Source organism: Prionailurus viverrinus, unplaced genomic scaffold (assembly GCF_022837055.1).
Source record: "Prionailurus viverrinus isolate Anna unplaced genomic scaffold, UM_Priviv_1.0 scaffold_55, whole genome shotgun sequence".
Lineage (NCBI taxonomy): Eukaryota > Metazoa > Chordata > Mammalia > Carnivora > Felidae > Prionailurus > Prionailurus viverrinus.
This window is the reverse complement of record NW_025927617.1, coordinates 530,509-558,466: the sequence shown is the minus strand read 5'-3', so window position 1 is coordinate 558,466 and position 27,958 is coordinate 530,509. Positions and strand designations below refer to the sequence as shown.

The window sequence follows — 27,958 nt, the reverse complement described above, 5'->3', positions numbered from 1 at the left end:
GAAGTTTATTTATTTATTTTGAAAGAGAGAGTGCATGCAAGCAGGGGAGGGGCAGAGAGGGACATAGAGAGAATCCCAAGCAGACTCCAAGCTGTCCTCTCCATCCATGAACCATGAGATCATGACCTAAGCCAAAATCAAGAGTCAGATGCTCAACCTACTGAGCCATGCAGGTACCACTATTCCTATTGATTATTATGTACCATGGGCATTGCAGATATTCTCTTCCCCACATTCTCTAATGAGTTAATTATAATTGGTGTTAATATCATCTAAATTATACGTATCATGAAAGTGTGAATGGGGAGAGAGAATTTCAATGAGATCAGAATGTTTTTAAGTTATAGTTTGAATTTGAAGGCTCAATTTATGGCATTTCACATTCCAAGGAAAGCTTTGAATTATTTAGGATTCAGTTAACTCAGTTATATCACAGAATGATAAGCATGGCTAACCTTCACACATGAAAATTTCCCAATATCATCCTGGCCACAGATGAGCTGTATGCACACATGTCCTTGTCTAAGAGAGACATAGGGTTCCTTAGCAGTTGCACTTTTGATTCAGTGAAAGTGCAGTTAGGCTCCTCCAACAAGACAGTTTTTCTAAGTAAGATTTTTTTTTTTATGTGACATTTTAATTTTATTCTCAAGTTGGCTAATATACAGTATAGTCTTGGCTTCAGGAGTAAATTCCCGTGATTCGTCACTCACGTACAATACACAGTACTCATCCCAGCAAGTGCCCTCCTCAATGCCCATCACTCATTTTCCCCACCCTGCCACCCCCATCAAGCCTCAGTTTGTTTTCTGTATTTGAGTCCCTTATAGTTTGCCTCCCTCTCTGTTTTTATCTTATTTTTCCTTCCCTTCTCCTACACTTATTTGTTGTTTCTTAAATTCCACATATGAGTGAAATCATATGATATGTCTTTCTCTGACTGATTTCACTTAGCATAATACCCTCCAGTAAGCTTTTTTTTTCAATAGGAAAGAAAACAGCTGTGCACAGTGGGAGATTTGAACACTGTGTTCTTCAAAGATACCTGTGGCAGTGGTTGGGGCTGTTAGCGCTCACTGCCCTGACAGAGACTTGCTTTGGCAGGGTAGAAGGACAGTGGGCTTTGGGTGTCAGATTTTGTGTCTCTGGTGTTGACTGCAGCTTTCTTGAAAGTCAGGCTGTACTCCTTCTCCAGGGACTCCTGAAGTGGTGGAATTCTTTAATGCCTAATTAGTCTTAGTTGCTATCTTCAACATGTTTGCTGTTTGAAAATGTTCTAATATGATTTTGTTGCCTGTAGTGCCCCTGCTCTTTGGGAACCATATGATTGCAATAGCATTTCCACCCGTTGGTTTTAAGGCCAGTTTTCCTGCAAGCAGACAAGAAGTTGTTTTAGTGTAGTGCTAGCACTTTTTGTCTTAGCCAACTGGTGTTCTTTTTTTAAGTTTATTTATTTTGAGAGAGAGAGCCCGCATGTGCACATGTGCATGTGCGAGGGAGAGAGAGAATCCCAAGCAGGCTTCGCACTGTCATCCCAGAGCCCAACATGGGGCTCAAACTCACGAACCATGAGATCATTACCTGAACCGAAATCAAGAGTTGAATGCTTAACCTACTGAGTTAACCAGGTGCCCCTAGCCAACTGGTGTTCTTCTAAAAACACTGGGGTTCTCAACTATCCCCTGATGGGCTGGGTTGTATTTTTCTAGTTTGTTAATGTCTATTACTATTGGTAGCCATTATTGTTCATTTCAAGCATTCTACTGCCTAAGACATATTACTTAAATTTTCATAAAGTTAAGATTATACAGATAATTTCCTACATTGGTAGTGTAGCTAAGCTTAGCAATTTTTTAATAAACGCTTTTGGGATATTTTGTTTTCTTAAAAGTGTGCTAATGTCATACTTCTCTGACTATCCATCTGCCCTTCCTAAGTATGCTCTTGTAGACCCTGTATTGTATTGCTGACAGCCACCGCTGGAGAATTGCTGTCCTGAAATAGAATAAAGATCTCAGACATGGTGCTGCTTTTATTTTTGTAGCTTAACTGATTCTTTACATGGGACTTAACATCCAGTCAGCAGCTAAACTCAGCAAAGGATTATCTTGCCATGTGTATGGCTGTAATGAATTTCCAATTTTGGTTTCTGTATGGACAAATGAGAAGCAAATAAATCTTTTATATGTAACTGCAACCTTGTCCTTCTAGTGCAGAGCTCTGTTCCAAGTTTAGACCTAGTAAAATTTTGCTGCTTATTAAAAAATACTGCATCTTAAGGGCTTTTGATTTTTGGAATTATGTATTCATTCATATACATATAAACACACAGGGATACACATCAGCCACTGTGTTTTAGGTGCAATGTTTAATATTAGTTAGAAAGCCTATTTCCTAGTTGGGCTACTTCCATCCTGTGCAAATAGTACAATCAAGTTGCCCAATAGGATTACAGACTGAGTGCCTGGGTGGCTCAGTCAGTTAAGTGTTTATTTCTGCTCAGGTCATGATCTCGCGGTTCATGAGTTTGAGCCCTGCATCGGGCTTCGCACTGATGGTGCAGAGCCTTCTTAGGAGGATTCTGTCTCCTCTCTCTGCCCCTCACCTGCTCACTCACTATCTCTCTCTCTCAAAATAAATAAATAAACATTAAAAAAAAAGATTATAGACTGGACACCCATTTTCGAAATACTGAGGCATTAACTGTGTTCTATAGTGCAATAATGTAGTCTTTTGCTATCAGATAACAATTTTCTGTGGGAAATTTGATATTGTAATCAGATGCTATGATAATACTGAAAACCTGGATAGCTATACTTCTACATATTTATGTATTCACATTAGCTCATGTTACTAATGTCCTATACTTATAGCTTCAGTCATCTTCCCTTCATTTGAGAACACTGCCTAGAGGCTTACAAACAACAGTACGGGTTTATGGAGTTCCTAATGGTCTATTCTGCATTGCCCCTTTAGAGATGTCATTACATACCCACTTCTCAGGGTATTTTCCAGTTGCATTTCATTAGGATCCCTCAATTCTATGCCAATACAATGAGGCTTTAAAGAATTAGCTGCAAATTATTTTGCTTTAGTGTTGTTACCTGTGTGGCTCAGCACATTACAGTGCTTTACATGTGTAACTGTTCATTGTTTAGTTTTAGTTCAGTGTTGCTATTTAGATTGGGTATATTCTAATAGTATTAGCTATTTAACTGCCTTTTGCCCCTTCAGTTCAGTTGACCGCCTGGAATTTTGTCTGTTACCAAAATATTAAGTATTAGGATCTGCCAACCATGGGATGAGTAGTTTTGGAAGTACTGTTATTTGCCATATTATGAAACCATAAGTCCATGAGTTGTTATACTGCCATTGTTGACTTAATAAAAAAAAAAAATGTACCCACAATTTTATCATGGTGTGCTCTCATTATTTGTTGAATAGTATTAATCTAAACCATAGTCACCATGATGATTCAAATCTATTTGGAAAGTCTTAGACTTTTTCCACATTAAGACAATTTTGGGTTCAAGCCCTGTGTCGGGCTCCACACTGTCAGCTCGGGGCTTGGGATTCTCTCTCTCTCAAAATAAATAAATAAACTAAAAAAAAAAAAAAGACAATTTTGCTATTCCACTGTCTTGTTTGGTTGTGAGTTATCATATTTTCCTATCTGTTGCCAGAAAATATATGTTGTCTAGTTGTTGACTCAGCAGTTCCTTTGTACTGTAGATACGGTCCTGCAAGGATTTTTTTTTTTTTTTTTTACCACCTGTGGTTAAATGTAGGAGTACCTTCTGTTTTTGAAGTTCTGTAGTGACGGTTCTTTGTCGAGTCTTGCCTCTGGTACTTCACTACTAGATCATTATTTAGCCCAACTATAATATGGGATCTTGTTTTGACTCCACGGTGTTACTGGAAAACTTATATCTCCTAGTGGATGAAAATATTTCAGTGGTAGGGCTAATCTCCATGTAGTTGGTATTCCTTTGTCTCTAATCTTTGTTTACATGTTTATGTGTTATACCTATACTTACTGGGCAGTTTGATCCTTTACAAATCCATTACCTTCACACATGGCCAAGATACCAGTAACCACTATTTGGGGGCAACCTGTCAATGGACTTATAGCTAACAAGTGTCCTCTCAATTTTGTAATAAGGTTAAATGCTTTAGAAGATTAAACACCTATCTTAGCAACCCTACTAATCAGATTGACTCTGAATAAGGCAATTAACTTAAAAAAAATAATAATCATGACATCATTCATATACCCTGAAATTCACCCTTTTACTTTTCAGTGGCTTTTAGTATGTTCATAGAATTGTGCAATCATCATTTCTGTATTGCTGTAAAACATTTTTATCACCCCAGAAAGAAGCCTTATACCTGTTAGCAGTAATTCCTCCTTTTCCTCTTTTGCCAACCCTGCTACCACTAATCTAACTTTTGTCCCTGTGGATTTGTCTATTCTAGACATTCATTTGAATGGAATCATTCAATGTGTCTTTTATATCTGACTTCTATCACTTAGCATGTTTTGGTGGTTTGTCCATATTATAGTATAGCTCAGTGTTTCATCCATTTTTATGTCTGATTAACATTCCAGTTTATGGATTAGCTTCATTTTGTTTATTCATCTGTTGAAGGACATTTGGGTTTCCGCTTTCTGTCTGTTAAGAATAGGTGCTATAAACATTCGTATACAAGTTTTTACACAGACATATTTTCATCTCCTTGAGTATGCCTACATTTAACATTGGAATTGCTTTGTAATATGGCAACTTTATTTTTAATGTTGTAATTTTGAAAAAGTTTATGAAAGTGCTTGCACCATTTTACAGTATCACCAGCAATGTGTGAGGATTTCAACTCTTCCCTAGTCTCACTTGTTACTTTCGGTCTTCTATAAAAAGAGCCATCCTAGTGGATGTGGAGTGTTTCATTGTGGCTTTGACCAGTATTTCTGTGTTGAGCAATTTTTTATGTGCTTATTCGCTATTTATATTTCTTTGGAGAAATGCTTATTGAAATCCTTTGTTCGTTAGAATTGGGTTATATGTCTTTTTGTCATTTTATTGTGAGAATTCTTTATACAACTGGATAATAGACCCCTATTGGGTATGTGATTTGCAAATATTTTTTATTCCATTCTCTGGGTTGTCTTTTAACTTTCTTGTTTGCAGTACGTAAGTTTTTAACATGGATGAAATCTAATTTCTCTATTTTTTGGTCACTTTTGATTTTGGTGCCATAACAAAGACACTATTATTTTACACTGAGGTCTGCTCCATTTGGCATTTATTTTTATATATGGTATGAAGTATAAGTTCAACCTCATCCTTTTGCATGTAGATATACAGTTTTCCTACTACCATTTATTGAAAAGACTATCCTATTGAATTATCTTGACACCTGTATTGAAAATCCATTGATTCTAAATTCAAAGGTGTATTTGGGGCCTATAAATTATTTTTCACTTATCTGTGTATCCTTATATCCAGGCAATACTGTCTTTATTATTTTATTTTTATAGTAAATTTTGAAATCTGTAATTATGAATCCTTCGACTTGGTTCAAGATTGTTGGACCCTGAGTTTCCATACGAATTTTAGGATCATTTTGTCAATTGCTATAAATTAAGATCTGGAATTTTGATGAAGATCACATTTAACCTGTAGATCGCTTTGTGGAGTATTGCCACATTAACTGTTCTCTCAGTTCATTAATATGGGATGTCTTTCCATTAATTTAGTCTTTAATTTTCTTCAACATTGTAATTTTCAGTATAGAAAGTCTTGTATTTCTGTTTAAAACTATTCTAAGGGCATATGGGTGGCTCAGTCAGTTAAGAATCTCTTAATGTCAGCTCAGGTCATGATCTCACAGTTGGTAAGATAGTGCCCCATGGGGATCTGCAATGACAGTGCAGAGCCTGCTTGGGATTCTCTGTCTCCCACTCTCTCCCTCTCTCTACCCCTCCTCCCACCTGCACATGTAAGCTCTCTTTCTCTCTCTCTGTAAAATAAACCTTTAAAAAATTATTCTATATGCTCCACTTTTACTCATAATGTTGATAACAGAATTATTCTCTTATTTCATTTTGATTATTAATTGCTAGTATATACAAGTAAAATTATTTTTTATTGATACTGTATATTCTAAGGTTTCTGAACTCATTAGAATTGCTTCTTTTTATTCTAATAGTTTTAATTTTAGGTGGGGTGAGTTTCTTTTTGGTAGATTCCTTAGGATTTTTATGTATAAGATTATATTTCCTACAAATACAGATCATTGTACTTCTTTCTTTTTAATCTCATTGATTTTTATTTCTTTTTTCTGCCTAATTACCCTAACTAGAATCTCCTATACATTATTGGCAAGAGCAGTCTTCCTGGCCTTAGGGGAAATATACTTACCCCTAGTTGCAATGATAGCTGTACAATTTTTCTAGATCCCCTTTGTCAAGTATGGAAAGTTCCCTTCTGTTCCTAGCTTGTTGAGGTTTTCATTTTTTTTAATCATGAATGATTGTCATGAAATTTCTACATTTGTTGATATGATCATGAGGTTATCTTTATTTTGTATAGTGTATTAGATTCATTCATTTTCAGATACTAAACCAACTGTATTGAGGTAAATCCAATTTGGTCATGGTATATAATCATTTCATTTCTGGATTTGGTTTGCTAGTATTATGTTGGACTTTTTTGGAACTCTCTATTCATGAGGCATTTTGCTCTGTGGTTTTCTCATTTTATCTTTGTCTGGCTTTGGTATCAGACTACTAATGGCCCCAGAGAATGATTTGGGAAGCATTTCCCTCTCTTTTTTTTTGAACTTTAAACAAAGGATTGGTATTAATTCTTTTTAAACATTTCACCGAATTAGCATGAAGTCATCTTTTCATGGACTCTTCTTTTGGGAACTTTTATAGATTAATTATCAAATTTATTTTTCTAGGTCTGTTCACAGTTTTCTTCTTGAGTCAGATTTGGTTGTGTCTTTCAAGGAATGTGTCCATTTCACCTAGTTGGCACACACTTTTTGATATTCTTTGTGATTCTTTTTTTTCCCTATAAGGTTGGTAATGTCCCTTCTCTTATTCCTGATCATATTTATTTCAATTTTCTCTCTCTTTTTCATGGTCACTCTAGCTATAGGTTTGTCTTTTATTATTATTGTTTCAAAAAAACCAAATTCAGTTTTCTTGATTTTCTGTTTTTTCTATTCTTTATTTATTCCTATTCCAACCTGTATTATTTCCTTCTTCCTGACTCATTTGGTTTAGCTTGCCCTTTTTTAAATTTAAGATTGTTTATTGATTTAAGATCTTCATTTTTTTAATGTTTATTTATTTTTGAGAGAGAGAGCATGAGCAGGGGAGGGGCAGAGAGAAAGGGAGACACAGGATCTGAAGCAGGTTCCGCGCTATCAGCGTAGAGCCTGATGCAGGGCTCGAACTCACGGACCATGAGATCATGACCTGAGCCAAAGTCAGATGCTTAACTGACTGAGCCACCATGGCATTCTGAGATCTTCATTTTTATTACTATTTTTTTTACTTTTTGTTATATTTATTTATTTCTGAGACAGAGACAGAGCATGAGCAGGGGAGGGACAGAGAGAGAGGGAGACACAGAATCAGAAGCAGGCTCCAGGCTCTGAGCTGTCAGCACAGGGCCCAACACGGGGCTCGAACTCACAAACCGTGAGATCATGACTTGAGCCGAAGTCGGTTGCTCAACCTACTGAGCCACCCAGGCACCCCGAGATCTTCATTTTTATTTTTATTTATTTATTTTTTTAATTTTTTTTTTCAACATTTATTTTTTTTTGGGACAGAGACAGAGCATGAACGGGGGAGGGGCAGAGAGAGGGATACACAGAATCGGAAACAGGCTCCAGGCTCTGAGCCATCAGCCCAGAGCCTGACGCGGGGCTCGACCTCACGGGCCACGAGATCATGACCTGGCTGAAGTCGGACGCTTAACCTACTGCGCCACCCAGGCGCCCCGAGATCTTCATTTTTAATATAGGTAACTACAGCTACAATTCTCCCTGTAAGCAATGTTTTTGTTGCATTCTATAAATTTTATATGTTTTGTTTACATTTTGAAAGTATTTTCTCATTCTCTTTATGATTATTTTTTTTGGCCCATTGGTTATTTAAGAGTTTGTTGTTTAATTTTCCCAAATTTGCAAATTTCCCAAATTTTATTCTGTTATGGATTTCTGATTTCGTTTCTTGGTGGGAGAACATACTTTGTATGATTTCAGTTCTTTAAGTTTATTGACACTTGTTTATGTCTTAGCATATGGTCTACCTGGAGAATATTTAATTCTATTTTTTATTAGTATAGTTATCCAGCTCTCTTGGTTACTGTTTGCCTGGTATATCTTTTTATATCCTTTTACTCGCAAACATTTTGTGTCTTTGAATCTAAAATACATGTCTTGCAGATAACATATAGGTGGGTTATATTTTTTTATCTATTTTTGCCAAACTCTGCCTTTTTATTAGATTATTTTTATTTATGTTTAATGAAATAAAACATACTGATAAGGTAGGACTGATGTCTCTTGTTTTCCTATTTGTTTTCCATGTGTCTTATGTCTTTTTGTTTTAATTCCTTTTTTCTTTTACTGTATTTTTAACTTACTTTTTTCATGATTGCTCTGCTATTTCAGTTAACATCTTACCTTAAAATAATTGTTTTCAGATTAATTTCAATTGTGTACAAAATTTGCTCCACTATATCTTTGTTCCCTTCCCTCTTCTTGGTGCTGTTATTATACAAATTACTTCTGTGTGCAATGTAAACATATCAACACAATCTTCTAGTTACTCCTTTATGCTATTATCTTTAAGTCAGAAATGAGAAAAAACATTACATATAAAAATAGATTTTTTGGCACCAAAACAGACACATAGACCAATGGAATAGAATAGAAACCCCAGAACTAGACCCACAAACGTATGGCCAACTCATCTTTGACAAAGCAGGAAAGAACATCCAATGGAAAAAAGACAGCCTCTTTAACAAATGGTGCTGGGAGAATTGGACAGCAACATGCAGAAGGTTGAAACTAGACCACTTTCTCACACCATTCACAAAAATAAACTCAAAATGGATAAAGGACCTAAATGTGAGACAAGAAACCATCAAAACCTTAGAGGAGAAAGCAGGAAAAGACCTCTCTGACCTCAGCCGTAGCAATCTCTTACTCGACACATCCCCAAAGGCAAGGGAATTAAAAGCAAAAGTGAATTACTGGGACCTTATGAAGATAAAAAGCTTCTGCACAGCAAAGGAAACAACCAACAAAACTAAAAGGCAACCAACGGAATGGGAAAAGATATTCGCAAATGACATATCGGACAAAGGGCTAGTATCCAAAATCTATAAAGAGCTCACCAAACTCCACACCCGAAAAACAAATAACCCAGTGAAGAAATGGGCAGAAAACATGAATAGACACTTCTCTAAAGAAGACATCCGGATGGCCAACAGGCACATGAAAAGATGTTCAGCGTCGCTCCTTATCAGGGAAATACAAATCAAAACCACACTCAGGTATCACCTCACGCCAGTCAGAGTGGCCAAAATGAACAAATCAGGAGACTATAGATGCTGGAGAGGATGTGGAGAAACGGGAACCCTCTTGCACTGTTGGTGGGAATGCAAATTGGTGCAGCCACTCTGGAAAGCAGTGTGGAGGTTCCTCAGAAAATTAAAAATAGACCTACCCTATGACCCAGCAATAGCACTGCTAGGAATTTATCCAAGGGATACAGGAGTACTGATGCATAGGGGCACTTGTACCCCAATGTTCATAGCAGCACTCTCAACAATAGCCAAATTATGGAAAGAGCCTAAATGTCCATCAACTGATGAATGGATAAAGAAATTGTGGTTTATATACACAATGGAATATTACGTGGCAATGAAAAAATGAAATATGGCCTTTTGTAGCAACGTGGATGGAACTGGAGAGTGTGATGCTAAGTGAAATAAGCCATACAGAGAAAGACAGATACCATATGGTTTCACTCTTATGTGGATCCTGAGAAACTTACCAGGAACCCATGGGGGAGGGGAAGGAAAAAAAAAAAAAAAAGAGGTTAGAGTGGGAGACAGCCAAAGCATAAGAGACTGTTAAAAACCGAGAACTGAGGGTTGATGGAGGGTGGGAGGGAGGGGAGGGTGGGTGATGGGTATTGAGGAGGGCACCTTTTGGGATGAGCACTGGGTGTTGTATGGAAACCAATTTGTCAATAAATTTCATAAAAAAAAATAGATTTTTTTGTCTCTTAAATTTATTTATGCAGTTACCTTTATTCATGTTCTTTATTTTTCATTTATATGTGAGTTACTGTCTAGTGTCCTTTCATTTCTGCCTGATGGACTCTTTTGTATCTCTTATAGGGCACATCTGTTAGCACTGAATTCTTTTAACTTTTGTTTATCTGGGAATGTTATAATTTCTCCATTTCTCAAGGATAGTTTTGCTGGATACTGAGTTCTCAGTTAACATTCTTTTTCCTTCAGGAGTTTGAATATATCATTCCACTATTTTCTGGTTTCCATGGTTTATGAAAAGTCAGCTTTAACTTTCTTAGGATCCATTACATACGATGAGTTGTTTTTCTCTTGCTGCATTCAAGATTCTGAAGTTACTTTGATGATTTGATTATTATGAGTCTAGGTTTGATTTGAATATCTTTGAGTTTATCCTTGTGGCATATATTGATCTTCTTACATGATGTATAGATTAATATTTTCATCAGATTTGGTAAGTTTTGGCCATTATTCATTCACATATTCTTTCTGTCCTCTTCTCCTTTGTTTGACTCCCATTATGTTTGTTATCTTTACTAATTCTTTTTCATTATCTTATAAGAGAATTTAAGGTTCTGTGTAGTACTGGCTCAATCTCATAAGTAGTATTGTTTGTTTGTTAAATATGTTTGATCATAATTACGTTTCTTTTTTTTTAACGTTTATTTATTTTTGAGACAGAGAGAGACAGAGCATGAACGGGGGAGGGTCAGAGAGAGGGAGACACAGAATCTGAAACAGGCTTCAGGCTCTGAGCTGTCAGCACAGAGCCCGACACGGGGCTCGAACTCACGGACCGTGAGATCATGACTTGAGCCGAAGTCGGCCGCTTAACTGACTGAGCCACCCAGGCGCCCCGATCATAATTACATTTCTTTTTTGACTCCATTATTTACTGTGATGCTTCCTATTGAGAATTTCTGGTTTGAACTGCCTTATACATACATGATATGTGTTATATAATTATGTATATATAAGTATACATGTAAACTTACATGTTTTTATTACATATACAATATATATATATTGTTTTATTGCGTTGTGATTAGTGTGGTTACTGTCCTTTTGTACATACCGAGTTCTTAATAACTTCCTTAGAGCAAGTGCCTCATTCTTTTTAAAAAATATCTTTATTTTCATGTGCTTATTCTTCCAGGCGACCTTAGAAACAACTTGTTGAGTTCTCACCATGAATACCATTGGAATTGCAGTTGGAATGGCATTAAACATGTAGATTAATTTTTGGAGAGCGATCATCTTTATAATCTTCTCCTACATGAATGTGGTATGTTTCTCCTTTTATTCAGATCTTAAGTATTGTGTATGTCTGTTCCACTTATTACCTTCAATATTTTTTCCTGGTTTCTGAAAGAAATAGGCAGATGTCTTAGGAACTGAGATTCTGTTGGGCAAAGTAGAGAAGATGTCATCTACATAGACTAGATTCTTCAGTATAAAAGGTCATACAAAACATTTTTTTTCCAATATAATGGTACTATTTCTTCCACATGGCCCTAGAAGTCTGCATTATTTATGATGTTCCATATCCTTGTTTTGTACAGAGGTGGTTTCTAATATTAGGAAAACTATGTAGTAAGCCCTTTGTTTTTTAGTGCCATCAGCATCCCTTTGACCCTCTCCTTTCCCATTTAGAAGTGCTTCCTCCATCCTGCTTCTGGGAACTCAGTGCTCATTGTTTACAGGATATGCACCCATTGAAGACCTCCATGGCCTCCAATATAAGGCTAACTATTTGTGTTATCACTACAAAAGTGTAGAATCAGAACGGTTAGAGTCCTGTTCCCACTTGATGGTTGGTTCTGTTTCCATTTTAAGAGCATCTCTCTGAGAGGGAAGCTAGAGAACATCCAGGATTCTGAGAGGGATTTGAACTTAGATCCTATGAGAAGCATCATAGGAATTAGAGCTGTTTAGATGGTGGGAGACAATTCCTCCGGAATAAGGAGTTTGATGATCTGTTTCCAGATCTTTTATGGAGTCGGGAATGGTTGATTTTTGCTGCTTTTCAAGGCAGTTCTAATCAATGCCTTCAATGAATAAACAAATTTAAGAACTGTCCAAAGATGAAAACATTCTTGGAAGTCATAACCTAGTGGTTTCTATGACCACTTGGAATAGAATTTGAGAATTTCCCTGCATGTAATGAGATACTGGATTATATGCACTTAAAAGTCACATTTATTTCTGAGATTCTGACTATCTCAGTAAGGACAAATGCAACTATTATTGTGTGCCTACTTCACATGTTCCCATTCAATAATTACTACAACTTTTTTGAGCATCCCAGAGAGGTAGAATAAGTTTAAGGCAACTAATCTAATTAATGGCAGAGTATACTTCTTTTACCTCTCTCTTCTAGTGTATCTTAATTTATAGTAGTGATTCCTTAAGTTTGTATAGCACTTTGTCATTTAGAAACCTTTCACAAGCATGGTTTTATTTGACCCTTTGGTAAAATCGGAAGAACAGATGCCACATGTCTGTTTTATAAGTGGAAAAACATAGGTTTAGAAACTCTTTTTTTTTTTAAGTTTACTTCTTTTATTTTGAAAGAGAGAGCAAGAGCAGGGTAGGGGCAGAGAGAGAGAGGGAGAGAGAATCCCAAGGCGGCTCCATACTGTCAGCTGAAATCAAGAGTTGGATGCTTAACTGACAGAACTACCCAGGTGCCCCAGGTTTAGAAACTCCATGAGTTTCTGTGGAGCAAGAGGAATCTAGAACGTTCAATATAACTACCATATTTTGCAGTTGAGGAAACTGAGAACCAGAAGTAAAAATCAGGGTATTTTGTAGGTATTCTTTGATTTGTGTTGGGGGAAGGGAAGGTCAGGCTAGTTGATTTCCTGGGGGTACAGAAGGGTTATGTTGCATTTATCCATCCTTTAGTGTACGCTTGATTAATGCCAACCCACCACATTAGATTAAGTGGCGTTTTAATAAACATTGTTCAAAGGCACTAAAGGTTTAAGGAGAAAATTTGAGGCTTTAGGGAGCAGGCTATGGAAGATATTTTGGGTCATGAGGTCCTTCTTGGTAGCCCTGAAAGCATTAAGTATTTCCTGCTCCAGGTTCAAGGGACACCTGGGAAGCAGGGCAGGAGAGAATGGTTTATGTTGTCCATTTGCAGTCATTCTAGTATGGTTGGGAATGAAGCCCCAGCCTTTGCCCATGATTCTGGGAGCTAACTAGTCTCTCACTCATGGGTCTGTGACATAGGCTCAAGAGTGATGGCTCTCTTGAATATAGCATGGGTTGCAGATTTAGCACCTCAAGAATGGAAGGACCTTAAAAGTCTCCTATCCAAACCAGCTTATTTCAATTTGATCCTAATTTGAGTTCTTTTACAATATACCCAATAACGAATGCCCGGGTGGCTCAGTCCGTTAAGCATCTGACTTTAGCTCAGGTTATGATCTCACAGTTCGTGGGTTCTGGCCCCACGTTGGGCTCTGTGCTGTCAACACGGATCCCACTTTGGATTATCTGCCCCCCCTGCCCCTCTCCTGCTTGTGCACCCCCCCTCAAAAATAAATATTAAAAAAAAAGATTCTCTCACTCCCTCTGCCCCACTCACATGCTCTCTCTCTCTCTTTCTCTGTCTCTAAAATAAGATAAATTAAAAATAAACTCTTCTTAAAAAATAAACAAATTAATAAATAAATAAAATATACCCAACAAATGGCCTTTTAGCCTGTAGGTAACTATAATCAGTGACAGTTATGGGGAAGTCCTTCCTAAGTCAGTTTGTCTCTTTCAAGACCTCTGCAGTATTGAGCTAAAATATATTTTTCCACAGCTTCAACTTTATCAGCATATTTGTATTGTACCCCAACTCAGGAATATTGCTTTATTCTGTCTCCTGCATCTTCAGTTTCTCCTCTGCTGCCTTTTGAGCTGCCAGGCACTGTGCTGGGTGATGGGGATATGGAGACGAATTAGACACAGTTCCTGCCCTCAGGAGTTCTCAGTCTAGTGAGAGAGTTCGACATGTACACAGATAATTACAACATATGGTATGCTCTACAATGGAGGTATGTACAAGATACTATGGGGTTCAGAAGAGAAATCATTTGATTGAGTGGGGAAATGGCTGAGGTTGGAGGAACTGATGCTTAAGTGGATTCTTAAAGGAAGTAAAGGTTGGCCAGGCAGAAAACAGAGAAGGACCTTTTAAGCAAAGGCATGGACACTGGAAATAGAATGATGAAATGGGGGAACTGCAAGTAGTTCCTGAAATTAGGTTAGAAATGTAAGCTGAGAATAGATCCTAATAAGTATTCCATGAACTTTGGATTTCGTTTGGAGCGTTTAAGTAGGGGATGCTTTTGAAGGTCACTTTGGCAGTACTATAGAGTATGTTCTGGAAGATTTTCAAACCTGGACAGGGAGATTAGTTAGAAATACACCATAGTAGAGAAGATGATAAATGATCAAAGGCCAAAAGGATTGGGAGTGGAGAAGAGGGGATAGACTCTTTAATAAGAGGCTATAAAAACATGGACAGTTCTAGAACATGGAAAAATTAAGGTGGTAAAGAGGGAAAAATTAGGGCTCTCAGACTTTGGCAAATGTGCGTCCACCTACTTCCATTCCTGGCCTTGTTGAGATCCTCTCATGTTTATTTTTATTATGTTTATGAATGTTTATTTATTTATTTTGAGAATGAGAAAGTGGGAGTTGGGGGGAGGCAGAGAGAGAGGGAGAAAATTCCCAGCAGGCTCTATGCTGTCAGTGCAGAGCCCAACGTGGGGCTCCATCTCACAAGCCGTGAGATCATGACCTGAGCCCAAATCAAGAGTCAGAGGTTTTTCTGACTGAGCCACCCAGGGACCCCATCCTCTCATGTTTTTTAGATGGGCATTGCTATTGATTTCTTTTGGACCAGAGCTTGACTCTACAGATTTGATAAGTTTTGTTCTGGGATGGCAGCTGTATATGAAATGTTGATTCTCAGAAAGACATCTGAACAGCTGTAGACCTCTAATAGTATTACTTAGTTCCTTGCCCTTCTCATCAGTAGTAGGTTTCCCTCACCATCACATTGTCTCCCAAAGTCAGAGAGGAAGCTTTTCCCTCTAAAACCCACTCAGGGGAGAAATGGCCCTAGTTGTGACTGTCTCAATTGTTTTATTGTTTGTTGAATGAAAAAAATGAATCATCAACAGACATTAATTGTGGACACCTGCTCTGTAATCTCCATGGACTCATCTTAGGGATTTTACAACGTTTGTGGTTACATCTCCAAGTAAAATATATCCAGTAATCAAAAATCTAAACATATTCAGTATTCATTTCCTGTTTTCTCAAAGCAATATAAAAATGTTCTGTGGACAGTTCTCCACCTAAGGCTCAGAGTAGTGACCTTAGGGATTCAGAGAATGGATTTCTGTGACTAGAATGATTAATAGGAGATTATATTTAAGTAGACCTTATGTATTTTCAGTGGACCTTATGTAAGTAGCCATCCTAGAGGGCAGTAGGGGGAAGAAGGATTGGGAGAGGAAGCTCTGAATAGGACGGCAAAGCAGTACATAAGAGTCTGGGCCTTGGGACTAAATATCCTAGGCTCAAATCTGCTCTTAAACTCACCAGTGTGGTATTGAGCATGGTTTTTCACCTCTCTGGGACTTGCCTTTCTCTTATGTAAAATAGGGGTAATGGTCTTTTCTGCATGTAAAATGGGGGTAATGGCCTTTTCTGTGATGATTTGGATGGGGATGGGGGTAGGTGTAAGGATTTAATGGGATTATTGTACATTTCTTAGAACAAGTCTGGAATGTGCCAAATGCTATTATCAACTGTCGTTGCCACTAATAATGATGTTGACCATGTCTGGGATTAAAAGAAGATAGTTAACCAGAGGTGCTTATGTCTTACATTGTCAATGAGGCTCTTCGGGTGTGAGAAAGAAAGGGAAACTAACTGGCCTGAAGGTTTTCAATGGTATGTTAGTATGAAGTCAACTCTCTACCTTCTTTTTCTTCTCTGCCAAATAGGTTGGGAAACCAGATGAATTTTGTCCATGCCCTGATCACTAATCTATTGCCTTTGCTCTTATTTCCAAATAGAAACCTGTTGAAAAGTTGTGTTACACCTGAATAAAGGTTATCCTAAAAATGTAGAAAAATGCTTTGGAGTTGGTCAAAACTGGACTTGAAACCTGACTCAACTGCTTACTAGCTGTGTGATCTAAGACATGTTACTTAACCTCACTGAACCTCAGTTTTTTCATCGAATATAATAATTAATTTGCAGGGTTTCTCTGAGGATATTTGTGAAGTTATGTCATAAGCACTAAGTCATAGCTGTCATTGTTAGTTCTTGGGATACTCACCACGTGACAGAAACAACAGCGGGCCCTGGTGGCTGGGAGGACTGCATGGATCCAACCTCAACCTGGAGTTGTGCTCTTCTGAAGAAATCCTACTCGGATGGATATAATACAACCTGCTAAGTGTCCTCGCACTTATCAGGTTGTATTATCATTGTCCGTGTCTATGGCTCTCGTCTACCAGACTCTAAATTCCTTACAGGCAAGGACAGTGCCTTGTTCATCTTTGTATTCGGTGCCTAATCCCGTGCACATTGTAGGCCTCATTAAATGTTTGTTGAATGAAAAAATGAATCATCAACAGACATTAATTGGGCGCCTGCTCTGTGATCTCCATGGGCTCAGCTTTTCCCCGCCAGTTGCCTACAACGTCCAAGCTGTCTTCAATATGCTTTCTCCTGGAGCTTACTCCTATCTTCTCACTCTTTTGCTGGGGACTTTTCTGTGTAGTACAAAGATAGCAGATATACTTCATCTCAAGTACCATCTCCAATTGGTCAATAGTACCTGCCTTGATTATGTTTCACAAAAATGATGCTGAAGCCAGGTCTCACTCAGTTCAGTGTGAAAGAGAGTTATAACTAATTAGCTATGTTTACTGAAGGTGGGAGAAGGGGGAATAGCAGCCTAAGTGACACATATATATCATATTTAATATGTTTTCCGTGAAATATTCTGTTTCCATGCCTGTATTTTAGTCTTGGCTACTTGCAGATGTTGCATGCCTGCTGCTGCTGCTGCTGCTACTACTACTACAGTTGCTGCTGATTGCTCCTTGGGTAGGACCAAAGTGATCATTGATCAGAAACTTCATCCTCACAGTCTGGGGGTTGCTCCTGTGGCTGGTATTCACAGTTTCCCCTTTCAACTTTACCTCAGCTATCCCCTTACCTACAGTGACAGGTAGGCCTCCACTTTCCGTTCACCACTCAACAGGCTCCTATTTCCTTTTCCTTCTTTAGTCTGATTAATGACTCTTGTTCCATGAGAAGCCTTCTTTCTGGTAGAAGATGTGACAAATACAGTACAAGTTAAATGATTCCGTCAGGGCGCTACAGTGAGTCATATAAGCTGCCCTTTAATGTGGGAGAAAATGGAGTATGCTTGCAGACTTTGGGGCAGGAAGAACAGAGAAGGAAGTCATTGTTGATGGGGGAAAGAAAGACACTAACAGATGGAATAAGTTCCTGAAAAATGATGGCAGAAGGGAGGGTGAAACCTATGACTCTAAAATAGGGGGAGAGAGAGCACCTCAGATGAAAGGAATTACCTCCTCGCTGGAGCATAGGGATAGGAGTTAGGAGAAACATGTGACAAGGGTGTTGAAGATTTGTAATTGTTGATGTGGATGATGGAGAGGAAGCTGACAGGATTATGGGACAGGGATTATGGGACAGGATTATGGGGACAAATAATCCAGGAACAGGATTATGGGGACAAATCCAGGGACAGGATTATGGGACAAACCAGAGTCCAAGGGATATTTGGGCCAAAAGGCTAGAGTGGGGCCTTTCGGTCTATTAAAGTGAGATACTATTATATTAAATTATATACTAAATTAAAGTAAGAAACCAGAAACTTGAGAAACTTTAAAGTGGTCTTAGGCCACCCGTCACAAGTAGCTTGATTGCCTGGGACTGACCTTTATTGGTTGAGGGATGGACAGCTAGCAAGAGAGGGGCTACACAGAAATGAATTTGAAACTCCAGACTATATGTGGAAGGAAGTTAGATCAGAAGTGAGCTGAAAGTCTGTGAATGAAAAAAAGGCCCTAGTGTGATCAAGATGGGTGTTGGGTAGTTGGAAATTGGAATAATAGAACCTGTAATCAGAGAGTGGATTTTGAAACATTAAGATTGCAAAACCAGAGTGGTCAAGGTAACTTGTAAAGTGAGGTTGTCAGATGGTCAGTTACATAAATACTGAAGTAACCCCGGACTATAGCAAAACCCAAGCTGGGAATGAACTCTGGAGGCCAGGTGTAACAGGCCTTGATGCCTGAGGAGTGATTTAGAGGTTGGCACATGGCAACTGTGCAGGTGTAAGAGAAGAAACGATGTAGTGGGATAGTTGTATGAGCCACGGAGGAGCGGTAGGGATCATTAGAAGTTACCAAAACCATGATCTGCACATTGCTCCGAGGTGTTGGCTTGCAGAATGCCTAGCTAAAGTGATCCCCTCCTCTATCGGGTGCTTGCTCTATACCCAGCACCTTGCTGTGTGCTAACCATTTACCCTGTCTGGGTCTGTCACATATCAGGTATGAGAAAATAAGCAGCATTCCCGAGCAAGGACAGCTAGGGGAGCTGCTGGCCCTTTGAATTGACAGAATGCTGTGGCCGTGTCTACAGACTGGTCAGCTTGAAGTGGCATCAAAAGATTTCTTTTGGACCCAAATTTTTCCTTGACCTTGACCTAACTTTATCCACGTGGTACAAATTTGTGTTGGCTGTTCCATAATGTACTTTGACTTCTGAGTCTCTGACTTGAGGAGTATGCTAGAACTGTCCTTTAAAAAACAACAGGCACAGCACATTAAAAACACAGATTAATTAACTAGAACAAGGGGGCCCTGTTACATAATTGAGCTTTTAAGATAAAGGATAGACAAAAGAAAGCTCAGTGTGTAACAACAGCACTTTGTGACAGCCACTCTAAGGTCAGGATACATCTAGTTTAGTGGCCATATTGTACATATTCCCTGTGTTGTTGGGAAGAAGGGCTGGAAATTGATGCAGAGAGATGTCCCTTAGGACTTGGAATGTAAAGTTTAGGAGAAGAGAATCTCCATGAATCCTGTGACACTGCATGTCATCATTTTTCCTCTGTTATAGTCTTTGAATGAGTCAATATTTCAATGAAGGGGTAGAGCCCTTGAGACAGAGTTCCCAGGCCCTTAGACGGTGCATCCCCTCCTTTGGGGCCGCTTTATATTTATTCCTCAGGAGGATCTGGTAGAAGACTTCGTGTGAGGAAGAAGAAAAAGAAAGAAGCAGAGAATCACTACAGCATGTCTTCATATCAGCTTCACAAAGCACGACTCAACAGAGGGCTTACTCTCTTGAGACTCCAGACCACAGGTTGCTCTTTTCAATTGCACGTTTGGCCCTCTCAGCTACTTCCTACATTCAGAAATTGTACTGTATGTGCATGTATGAACTATCATTTCCCATAAAGACTACCCCGTGTTCACAGCAAAAAAAAAAAAATCCCTAAAATAAGGTATAATGCTTGTTCTGTTAGGTTTCCAATAGTCACAAATTGCTGGATCTCCACTGCTGTAATACAGGCCACGAGAGATGAGTTTGGGTTTCGGAAACAAAGGACCCCAGCTTCCTGGAAGGAAGGCAGTCAGTTGACTTGAAAGTAACCCCTGTCCCTGCATTCTTATTATTTCTTTTTCCTTCAGCCCCTTGACTAAGATACCACTGATGAAAGCAAACAAAGCCATACTTTCCCCTTCCGCTGGCACTTTTCTGGCCTACATATATGCCTTTAGGAGTCACTCTCTCTTTATCAGCACTTCCTTCTTCCCATCTCTTAAGACCCAGAGAGTCATGAATGCTAGAGTTGGGGTTGAACTTGTCACACCTACCTCCTGCAGTTGGGGAATACTAATGTTAATCAGCCTGATACCCACTTCCACCTGATAATCATGGCAGCCACTGGAGAAGCTGTACCAAAGGCCAGCAACCGTATGGACCCCAGCCCCAAGACTCACTCCTGATGTCTTAACTGATTGTGAAAAACTAGTAGGAGGGCTTGCCCCACCCCAGCCCCCTTCTGAGTTGGTCATCAGAGATCAGGACTTGTCTTAGGGCCTATGTTACATAAGGACAGATATCTCATAAACAGTATCAGGAGTCCTGGTTACCTTTTATCTCTCTTGGGGATGGGCAGGATAGGGCATAAGGATAAGTGGTAAGTCTTGTGCCTTTCACATATATTCCCAGTGATTCCTCAGGACACCCTTGGTCACACCATCTGGTGCCTAATCCTGGGTCTCGCCTCTTCAAAGCTTTCCTAGTGTGTTCCTTGCTCTCACTAACCACCTTTTATTTCCTGCCCCATCCTGATGGATTTCAGCAGGTGTTTTTTCTTTTCCCTTCCTCAGGCCATCTGTAACAGCCTTTCATCTGGAAGGAGCCTTGTGAATGAGTGAATGAAACTTCAGTGAGTGTTTACAATGACACCCATGTTTTTCTATGGATATAAGGAGAAAGAAGGAGGCTATGAAATGCCATCATGGAGTAACAAAAATTTGACATTTTAGTGTATATTGGACCTAGAAGCCTACATGAATGAAGGAAGCAAACCTGAGATTCTGATGTTTGTGAGTGAAGATAGGCGTGAACTCCTTACTGCTGTTAGTAATGGAAGAAGAGAGGGGAGAAAAGTGAGGGAGGTCATACAGTCCTTCACTTCAGTGGAGGGAGTGCTGAGACTTGCTTCATAAACCAGTAACTTATTAAGGTGGATTGGAGAAGAATTGTTGCACTGCACTATTTCTTTTGCTGTTTGTGTGAAGTCACTGCCAGGCACTGTCCTCAGGTAGAGCTGCCTTTGTGGAGGTTTCTGTTGACCCCTAATGAGAAACAACCCAGAACAAGGTTTGCAACTTAGAACTCTCTGGTTCGATGACAGAGTTTTAAAGAGGTCGAGGACAGAGGAAATAGCACAAGTAGTACCAGATAGCCTAGTTTTTCTTATTGGATGGGTGAGGTAGAGGCAGAGGGCACAATGATTCTAGGCAACTCCAAACCCCTGGTAAGGCATTAGGAAACAATATAATGAAAGGTTAGCCCTTAGACCTATTGATTTGTCATTCCCCAGAGCGTGATAGATTATCTAAAAGAACAAGGAGAGCTGCTTTGGAGAAGAGTTCTAAAAGATTCTTTCAGAGAACAGATTTAAAAGATGGGGAGCTTACTGTTATGTAATATGGGCATTACAGCTTTTAAAGACCTCTGTTCCAAATAACCAAATTATGGAAAGAGCCTAAATGTCCATCAGCTGATGAATGGAGAAAGAGATTGTGGTTTATATACACAATGGAATACTACCTGGCAATGAGAAAGAATGAAATAATGGCCTTTTGTAGCAACGTGGGTGGAACTGAAGAGTGTTATGTTAAGTGAAGTAAGTCACACAGAGAAAGACAGATACCATATGTTTTCACTCTTATGTGGATATGGAGAAACTTAACAGAAGACCATGGGGGAGGGGAGGAAAAAAAAAAGGAGGGAGCCAAACCATCAGAGACTCTTAAAAACAGAATAAACTGAGGGTTGATGGGGGGGGCGGTGGGAGGGAGAGGAAAGTGGGTGATGGGCATTGAGGAGGGCACCTGTTGGGATGAGCACTGGGTATTGTATGGAAACCAATTTGACAATAAATTTCATATAAAAAAAAATAAAGACTTCTGTTCCCTACCTAGATCATGGAAGTTGACACTAGTATCAGCCTGTGGCTGCATAGGCCAGTATTAACATAGAAGTATCATGCTCTTGGAGAGATCTTGCCACTCTCTTGCTTTGACAGGTGTTCAGCTGCAATACAAGTCCAGTGCTTGAAGAAGCAAAGAGGGCAACAAGCCTCCAGGGGACAACAGTGTGGTCTTCTAAGTGAAGATAGCAACAGAAGAGATCACGGACTTGGCTGGATTGGGCTGAGCTTGTTTGTTTGTTCAAAATTTTAAAAATACTTTTTTTCTTGACCATAAAAGTAACATGATCATTGTTGAAAAATGAAACGAAAGGTATAAATTAAAAAGTAAAGAACACCTATAATATTATAACCAAGAAAACAACTCAACATTTGAGTGTTTCCCTTTGTTCTTGTAAAAAAGAATGTGTGGAACACAATTTTTAAAGTTTTTTTTTTTTTAATTCCAGTTAACATACAGCACTCTATTAGTTTCAGGAGTGTGACTTAAAAACAAAATCGACATATTGTATATGTTGTTCTCTAACTTTTTTCATTTGAAAATAAACATATTTCTACATCATTGGCATTCTTTGAAAACACAGTATTTTTTTTTTTTACAGGGCTGTTGTGTTTATTTTTTTTTCAATATATGACATTTATTGTCAAATTGGTTTCCATACAACACCCAGTGCTCATCCCAAAAGGTGCCCTCCTCAATACCCATCACCCACCCTCCCCTCCCTCCCACCCCCCATCAACCTTCAGTTTGTTCTCAGTTTTTAAGAGTCTCTTACACTTTGGCTCTCCTCCACTCTAACCTCTAAAACACAGTACTAGGTGTTACATAATATTTCATATGAATCTAACAGAATTTATGTAAAAAAATCACATGCTACTGGACATGTTGGATATTACCAATTTTGCCTATAAAATGTAATAAACATCATTTTATGTTAATTATTATGTGCATTTCTAATTATTTCTTTGCAGTACATTTCCAGAATTGGACTCACTGAGTTTGAATGAGAGTATTATTAAGGCATCTGAAAGGTATTGTTGCATTGTCTTCAATATAGTTGTACAAATTACATTTCCATCAGTGGTGTATAAATGTTCATATTTCTCCATACATTCATCAAAATATGGCCATTCTGTCTTTATATAAATCCCTGCTCATTTGACAGGCAAAAGTATACATCTTTTCTGTTAGAGCTTTTTATTTGTAATTTATATACAGTAAAATTCCCTCATGATTTATAGTTGGGTGGGTTTTGACAAATATAGTCAGGCATACTACTCCAGTACCATTCCAAACAGTTTTATCACTAATAATTTCTCTCAATTGTTCTTTTTTAAAAAAGTTTATTTATTTTGAGAGAGAGTGTGCACACACACTCAGAGGAGAGCAAGAATCCCAAGCAGGGTCCTCACTGTCAGCGCGGAGCCCGCTCAATTGTCCTTTTTGTTGTAAACCTCTTTCCCCATTCCCAGTCTCCAAAAACCACTGATTTGTTGTCCATCTCTTTGGTTTTTGCCTTTTCCAGAGGTTGTATGATTGGAATTATGCAATATATAGATATTTTGGTCTGGTTTCTTTCATTTAGTAAAGTGCATTTAAGATTCATCCATGTGGGGTGCCTGGTGGCTCCCAGCTCTTGGTTTTGGCTCAGGTCATGATCTCACAGTTTGTGGGTTTGAGCCCCGCATTGGGCTCCGTGCTGACAGTGCTGAGCTTGCTTGGAAATTTCTCTCCCACTCTCTGTCCCTCCCCCGTGTGTATGTGCATGCACACTCTCTCAAATAAATAATAAATAAATAAAATTTTATGAGAATCATTAGTTTATCCCTTTTTATTGTTGTACACCATTGTATGAATGTACCACAGTTTTTTACCCATTCACTAATTGATGGACATGTGAGATGTTTCCACTTTGGGTGATTATGAATAAAGTTGCTATAAACATTCAGGTACTGGTTTTGTGTGAGCATAAATGTAACATCTCTATAGGGTATATAGAGTAAATGCCTAGGAGTGGGAATGAGTACCAAACTTTTCCAAACTTTCTGTATCATTTTGCATTCCCACCACAAATATAGGAGTTCCAGTCGTTCCGCATCTTCCCCAGAATTTTGCATTATTATTTATGTTTTATTTATTTTATTTTAGAGAGCATGAGCTGTGGAGAGGGGCAGAGGAGGGAAGAGAGAGAGAGAGAATCCCAAGGAGGCTCCATGCCCAGCACAGAGCCTGAACCAGGACTCGATCCTACAACTCTGGGATCATGACCCGAGCCAAAATCAAGAGTTGGACACTCAACCAACTGAGCCACCCAGGTGCCCGTATATATTTTTTAAATGTTTAGCCGTTCTACTAGGAATATAGTGTTATCTCACTATAGTTTTAATTTGCAATTCCGTAATGGCATAATGAAGTTGAGCATGTCTTCATATGCTTATTTGCTATCTTTGGTGAAGTGTCTGTTCAAATCTTTTGCCCCCTGACCTTTACTGGGTTGTTCCTTTTCTTTTACGTGTTTAGATTTCCATATATATACTTTTTTAAATTTTTTATTTTAATTCCAGTTAACATACAGTGTTCTATTAATTTCAGGTATGCAATGTAGTGATTCAACACTTCCATACAATGCCCAGTGCTCTTCTCAAGTGCCTTTCTTAATCTCCATCACCTGTTTCACCCATCCCTCCACCCCTCATAAACATCATATTGTCCTCCATAATTAAGAGTCTGTTTCTTGCTTTGTCTTCCTCTGTTATTTTCTCCTTTGTTTTGTTTCTTAAATTCCACATGTGAGTGAAATCTTCATATTCTTGATACAAGTCCTTTGCCAGATACGTTATTTGGAAATGGGTTTTCTGAGTTTGTGGCTTGTTTTACCATTAACAATGCCTTTTTCAGAGCAACAGTTTTTAATTTAATGAGTCCCACGTTGTCAAATATATGACAATATAAGTAGTAATGGGCATAAATGGAGCTGAAGCATTCTAAACCACTTATATTATCCAGGAGGTTTTTTAATAATAAATATTTATTGTAAAAGTATGATTCTAAAGGTAGATGTAGGGGCGCCTGGGTGACTCAGTCATTTGAGCATCTGACTCTTGATTTTGGCTCAGGTCATGATCTCAGTTTGTGAGATCGAGCCCCATATTGGACTCCACACTGACATTGTGGAGCCTGCTTGGGATTCTCTCGCTTTCTGTCTTTCTGTTCCTCCCACCCACTTGTGCTCTCTCTCTAAATAAGAAATATTTTTAAAAACTGGTAGATCTAAAAGATCTGTCATTATCCTTACACTGTGTAATCTCCCCTTAACTGTGGGCAAGATCTGTCTTGCTTCTAACCAATAGGGCATGGCAAAGTTGATGGGATGCTGCTTCCATGAAAATGTTACATAACATTACACATACACTTAAAAATAGCCTCAAAATATACAAAATAGTAATAGAAGTCCATGGAGAAATTGAAAAACTCCAAGTGAGTGAAATTCAACACCCTATTATTGAGAAATCATATCTACAAATCAACAGCATACAAAGATTTAAACAACCCAACTCACAAGCCTCACCAAATGGAAATATATGCACTCTGCTTTGAAGAATTACAGAAATAATTGATCTGAAGCACATTTGCAATAGTTACAAGAATTGATTCTGCATTAGATCAGACAAAAATTATTCACTAATAATTGGCATTGATATTGGCGTTATAAGATTCATGTTGTCTTCCCACACTGCAATTAAGTTCTATATTAACAAAAAAGGTAAATAAATCATTTACATATGTTTCATAGTTTAAAGCACATTTCTAAATATGGTATTTGTCTTTCTCTGATTGGCTTATTTCATTTAGCATTATACTCTCTAGCTCCATCCATGTTGCAAATGGCAAGATTTCATTCTTTTTAATGGCTGAATAATATTCTGTTGTATATATATACCATATTTTCTTTGTCCATTCATGTATGGATGGACACTTGTGTTGCTTCCATATCTTAGCTATTGCAAATAATGCTGTGATAAGCAGGAGTGCACATATCTTTTTGAATTGGTGTTCTCATTTTATTTGGGTAAATATCCAGTAGTGGAATTACTGGATTATGTGGCAATTCTATTTTTAATTTTTTGAGGAGCATTTATACTGTTTTCCACTATTGCTGCACCAGCTAGTTTTCCTGTCAAAAGTGCATCACAGTTCCTTCTGTATATCAAATAAGAAATCATGAGGTACATCTTAAAATATAATGATAATGAAAACACATTAAAAACGCGTGAGACGTGGTGAAAGCACGTTTCAAGGGAAATTTATAGCCTTAAATACTTTTATTAGAAGAGAAAAGAGTGTGAAAATTAGCTTAGTATTCAAGCTAAGAATATAGTAAGAACATTAGGGAAAAAAGGAGGTATTAAAAGTAAAAGCTAAATTCATGAAATAGGAAACAAAGCTACATTAAAGAAGATCAACAAAACCCTACATTTGTTTCTTTTATAAAACTAATAAAATACAAGGTGCCTGGCTGGCTCAGTCGGTGGAGCATGTGACTCTTGATCTCAGGGTTGTGAGTTCAAGCCCCATGTTGGGTGTAGAGATTACTTTTAAAAAATAACAAAATCTTTAAACAAAATCAACAAATGTTTGGCTGACTCATCAATATTTAAAAAAGATATATAGAAGTAATATGAAAAAAGGGGGGAACTTAAAGATTTGAAAGATCAGGGAACAGTACTAACAATTCATGCCAATAATATTTAAAATCTAGAGGAAATAGGCAAATTCCTACAAAAATGTAACTTAACAAAACTGACAATAAAAATTAGAAAGTTTGTATAGTCACATAAAATATTAAGTAGTTGCTCAAATCTTCCTCAAGACCCAACTATATGCTTTCTACCAGAAACTCTATTTAGATAAAAATGCATAGATAAGTTATACTATGCAACCATTATTCAAAAGAAAGTTTGAAAGCTATATTGACATCAAAAAGTAGATTTCACAACAGGGAATATTCTCAGGATAAAGAAGGACATTACATAGTGATGAGGACAATTTACCAAGAAGACATAACAATACCTGAAGCAAAATCTGACAGAACTGCAAGGAAACACAGGCAAATCCACAATTATGTTTGGAGATTCCAATACTTTTAAGAATTAACAGAACAATTAGCTAAAAAGTTAGTAATAATAGATCTAGGGGCACCTGGGTGACTCTTGATTTTGGCTAGGGTCATGATCCCAGGGTTGTGGAATCAAGCCCCACACTGGGTGTGTAGCCTGCTTGAGATTCTCTCTCTCCCTCTACCCCTCTCCCCTGCTCAAAGGTGCTCTTGTCTCTCTAAGACTAAAAAAAAAGAATTAAAAAAAAAGAATAGATCTAAACAACACCAGAATCAACTTATAACTGACATTTGTATAACACTATACCAATCAGAAGTAGAATTCATATTGTTGCAATTTCACATGGGATGCTCACCATGATAAACTATATCCTAATTCATAAAATAAATTAACAGACTGGCTTCTTTTATTTAGCAATATAAATTTAAATTTCTTCCATGTCTCTTCGTGGTTTGATATCTCATTTCTTTTTATCCCTGAATAATGTTCCATTTCTTGGATGAATCTCAGTTTTACCACTCACCTGTTATGGGACATCTTGATTGTTTCCAATTTGGGGCCATTACTTAAAAAGCTGCTATAAGCATTCATGTGTGCATTTTGTGTAATCATATGTTTTCACTCATTTGGATAAATGCCTAGAAGGGCAATTGCTGTATGACATGGTAAGTCTATGTTTACTTTTTTTTTTTTTTAATTT

At 38.0% G+C, this 27,958-nt stretch overlaps 1 long non-coding RNA gene across 16 annotated transcripts in view; it reads left to right on the top strand.

Annotated features, from left to right (window-relative positions):
- LOC125159655 (uncharacterized) overlaps window positions 1-27,958 on the top strand; it is a 138,404-nt gene that overhangs the window by 38,425 nt on the left and 72,021 nt on the right. For 3 of the 16 annotated variants that reach the window (XR_007149870.1, XR_007149875.1, XR_007149873.1), the window contains 3 exons: window positions 11,500-11,628; window positions 14,236-20,868; window positions 23,113-23,172. This is a non-coding gene — a long non-coding RNA (uncharacterized LOC125159655). Of the gene's footprint in view, window positions 1-11,499; window positions 11,629-14,235; window positions 21,796-22,236; window positions 23,080-23,112; window positions 23,173-24,289; window positions 24,346-25,232; window positions 25,244-27,958 lie in introns of those variants that run through there. The other 13 variants (XR_007149881.1, XR_007149884.1, XR_007149876.1 and 10 more) reach the window with 13 other exon arrangements.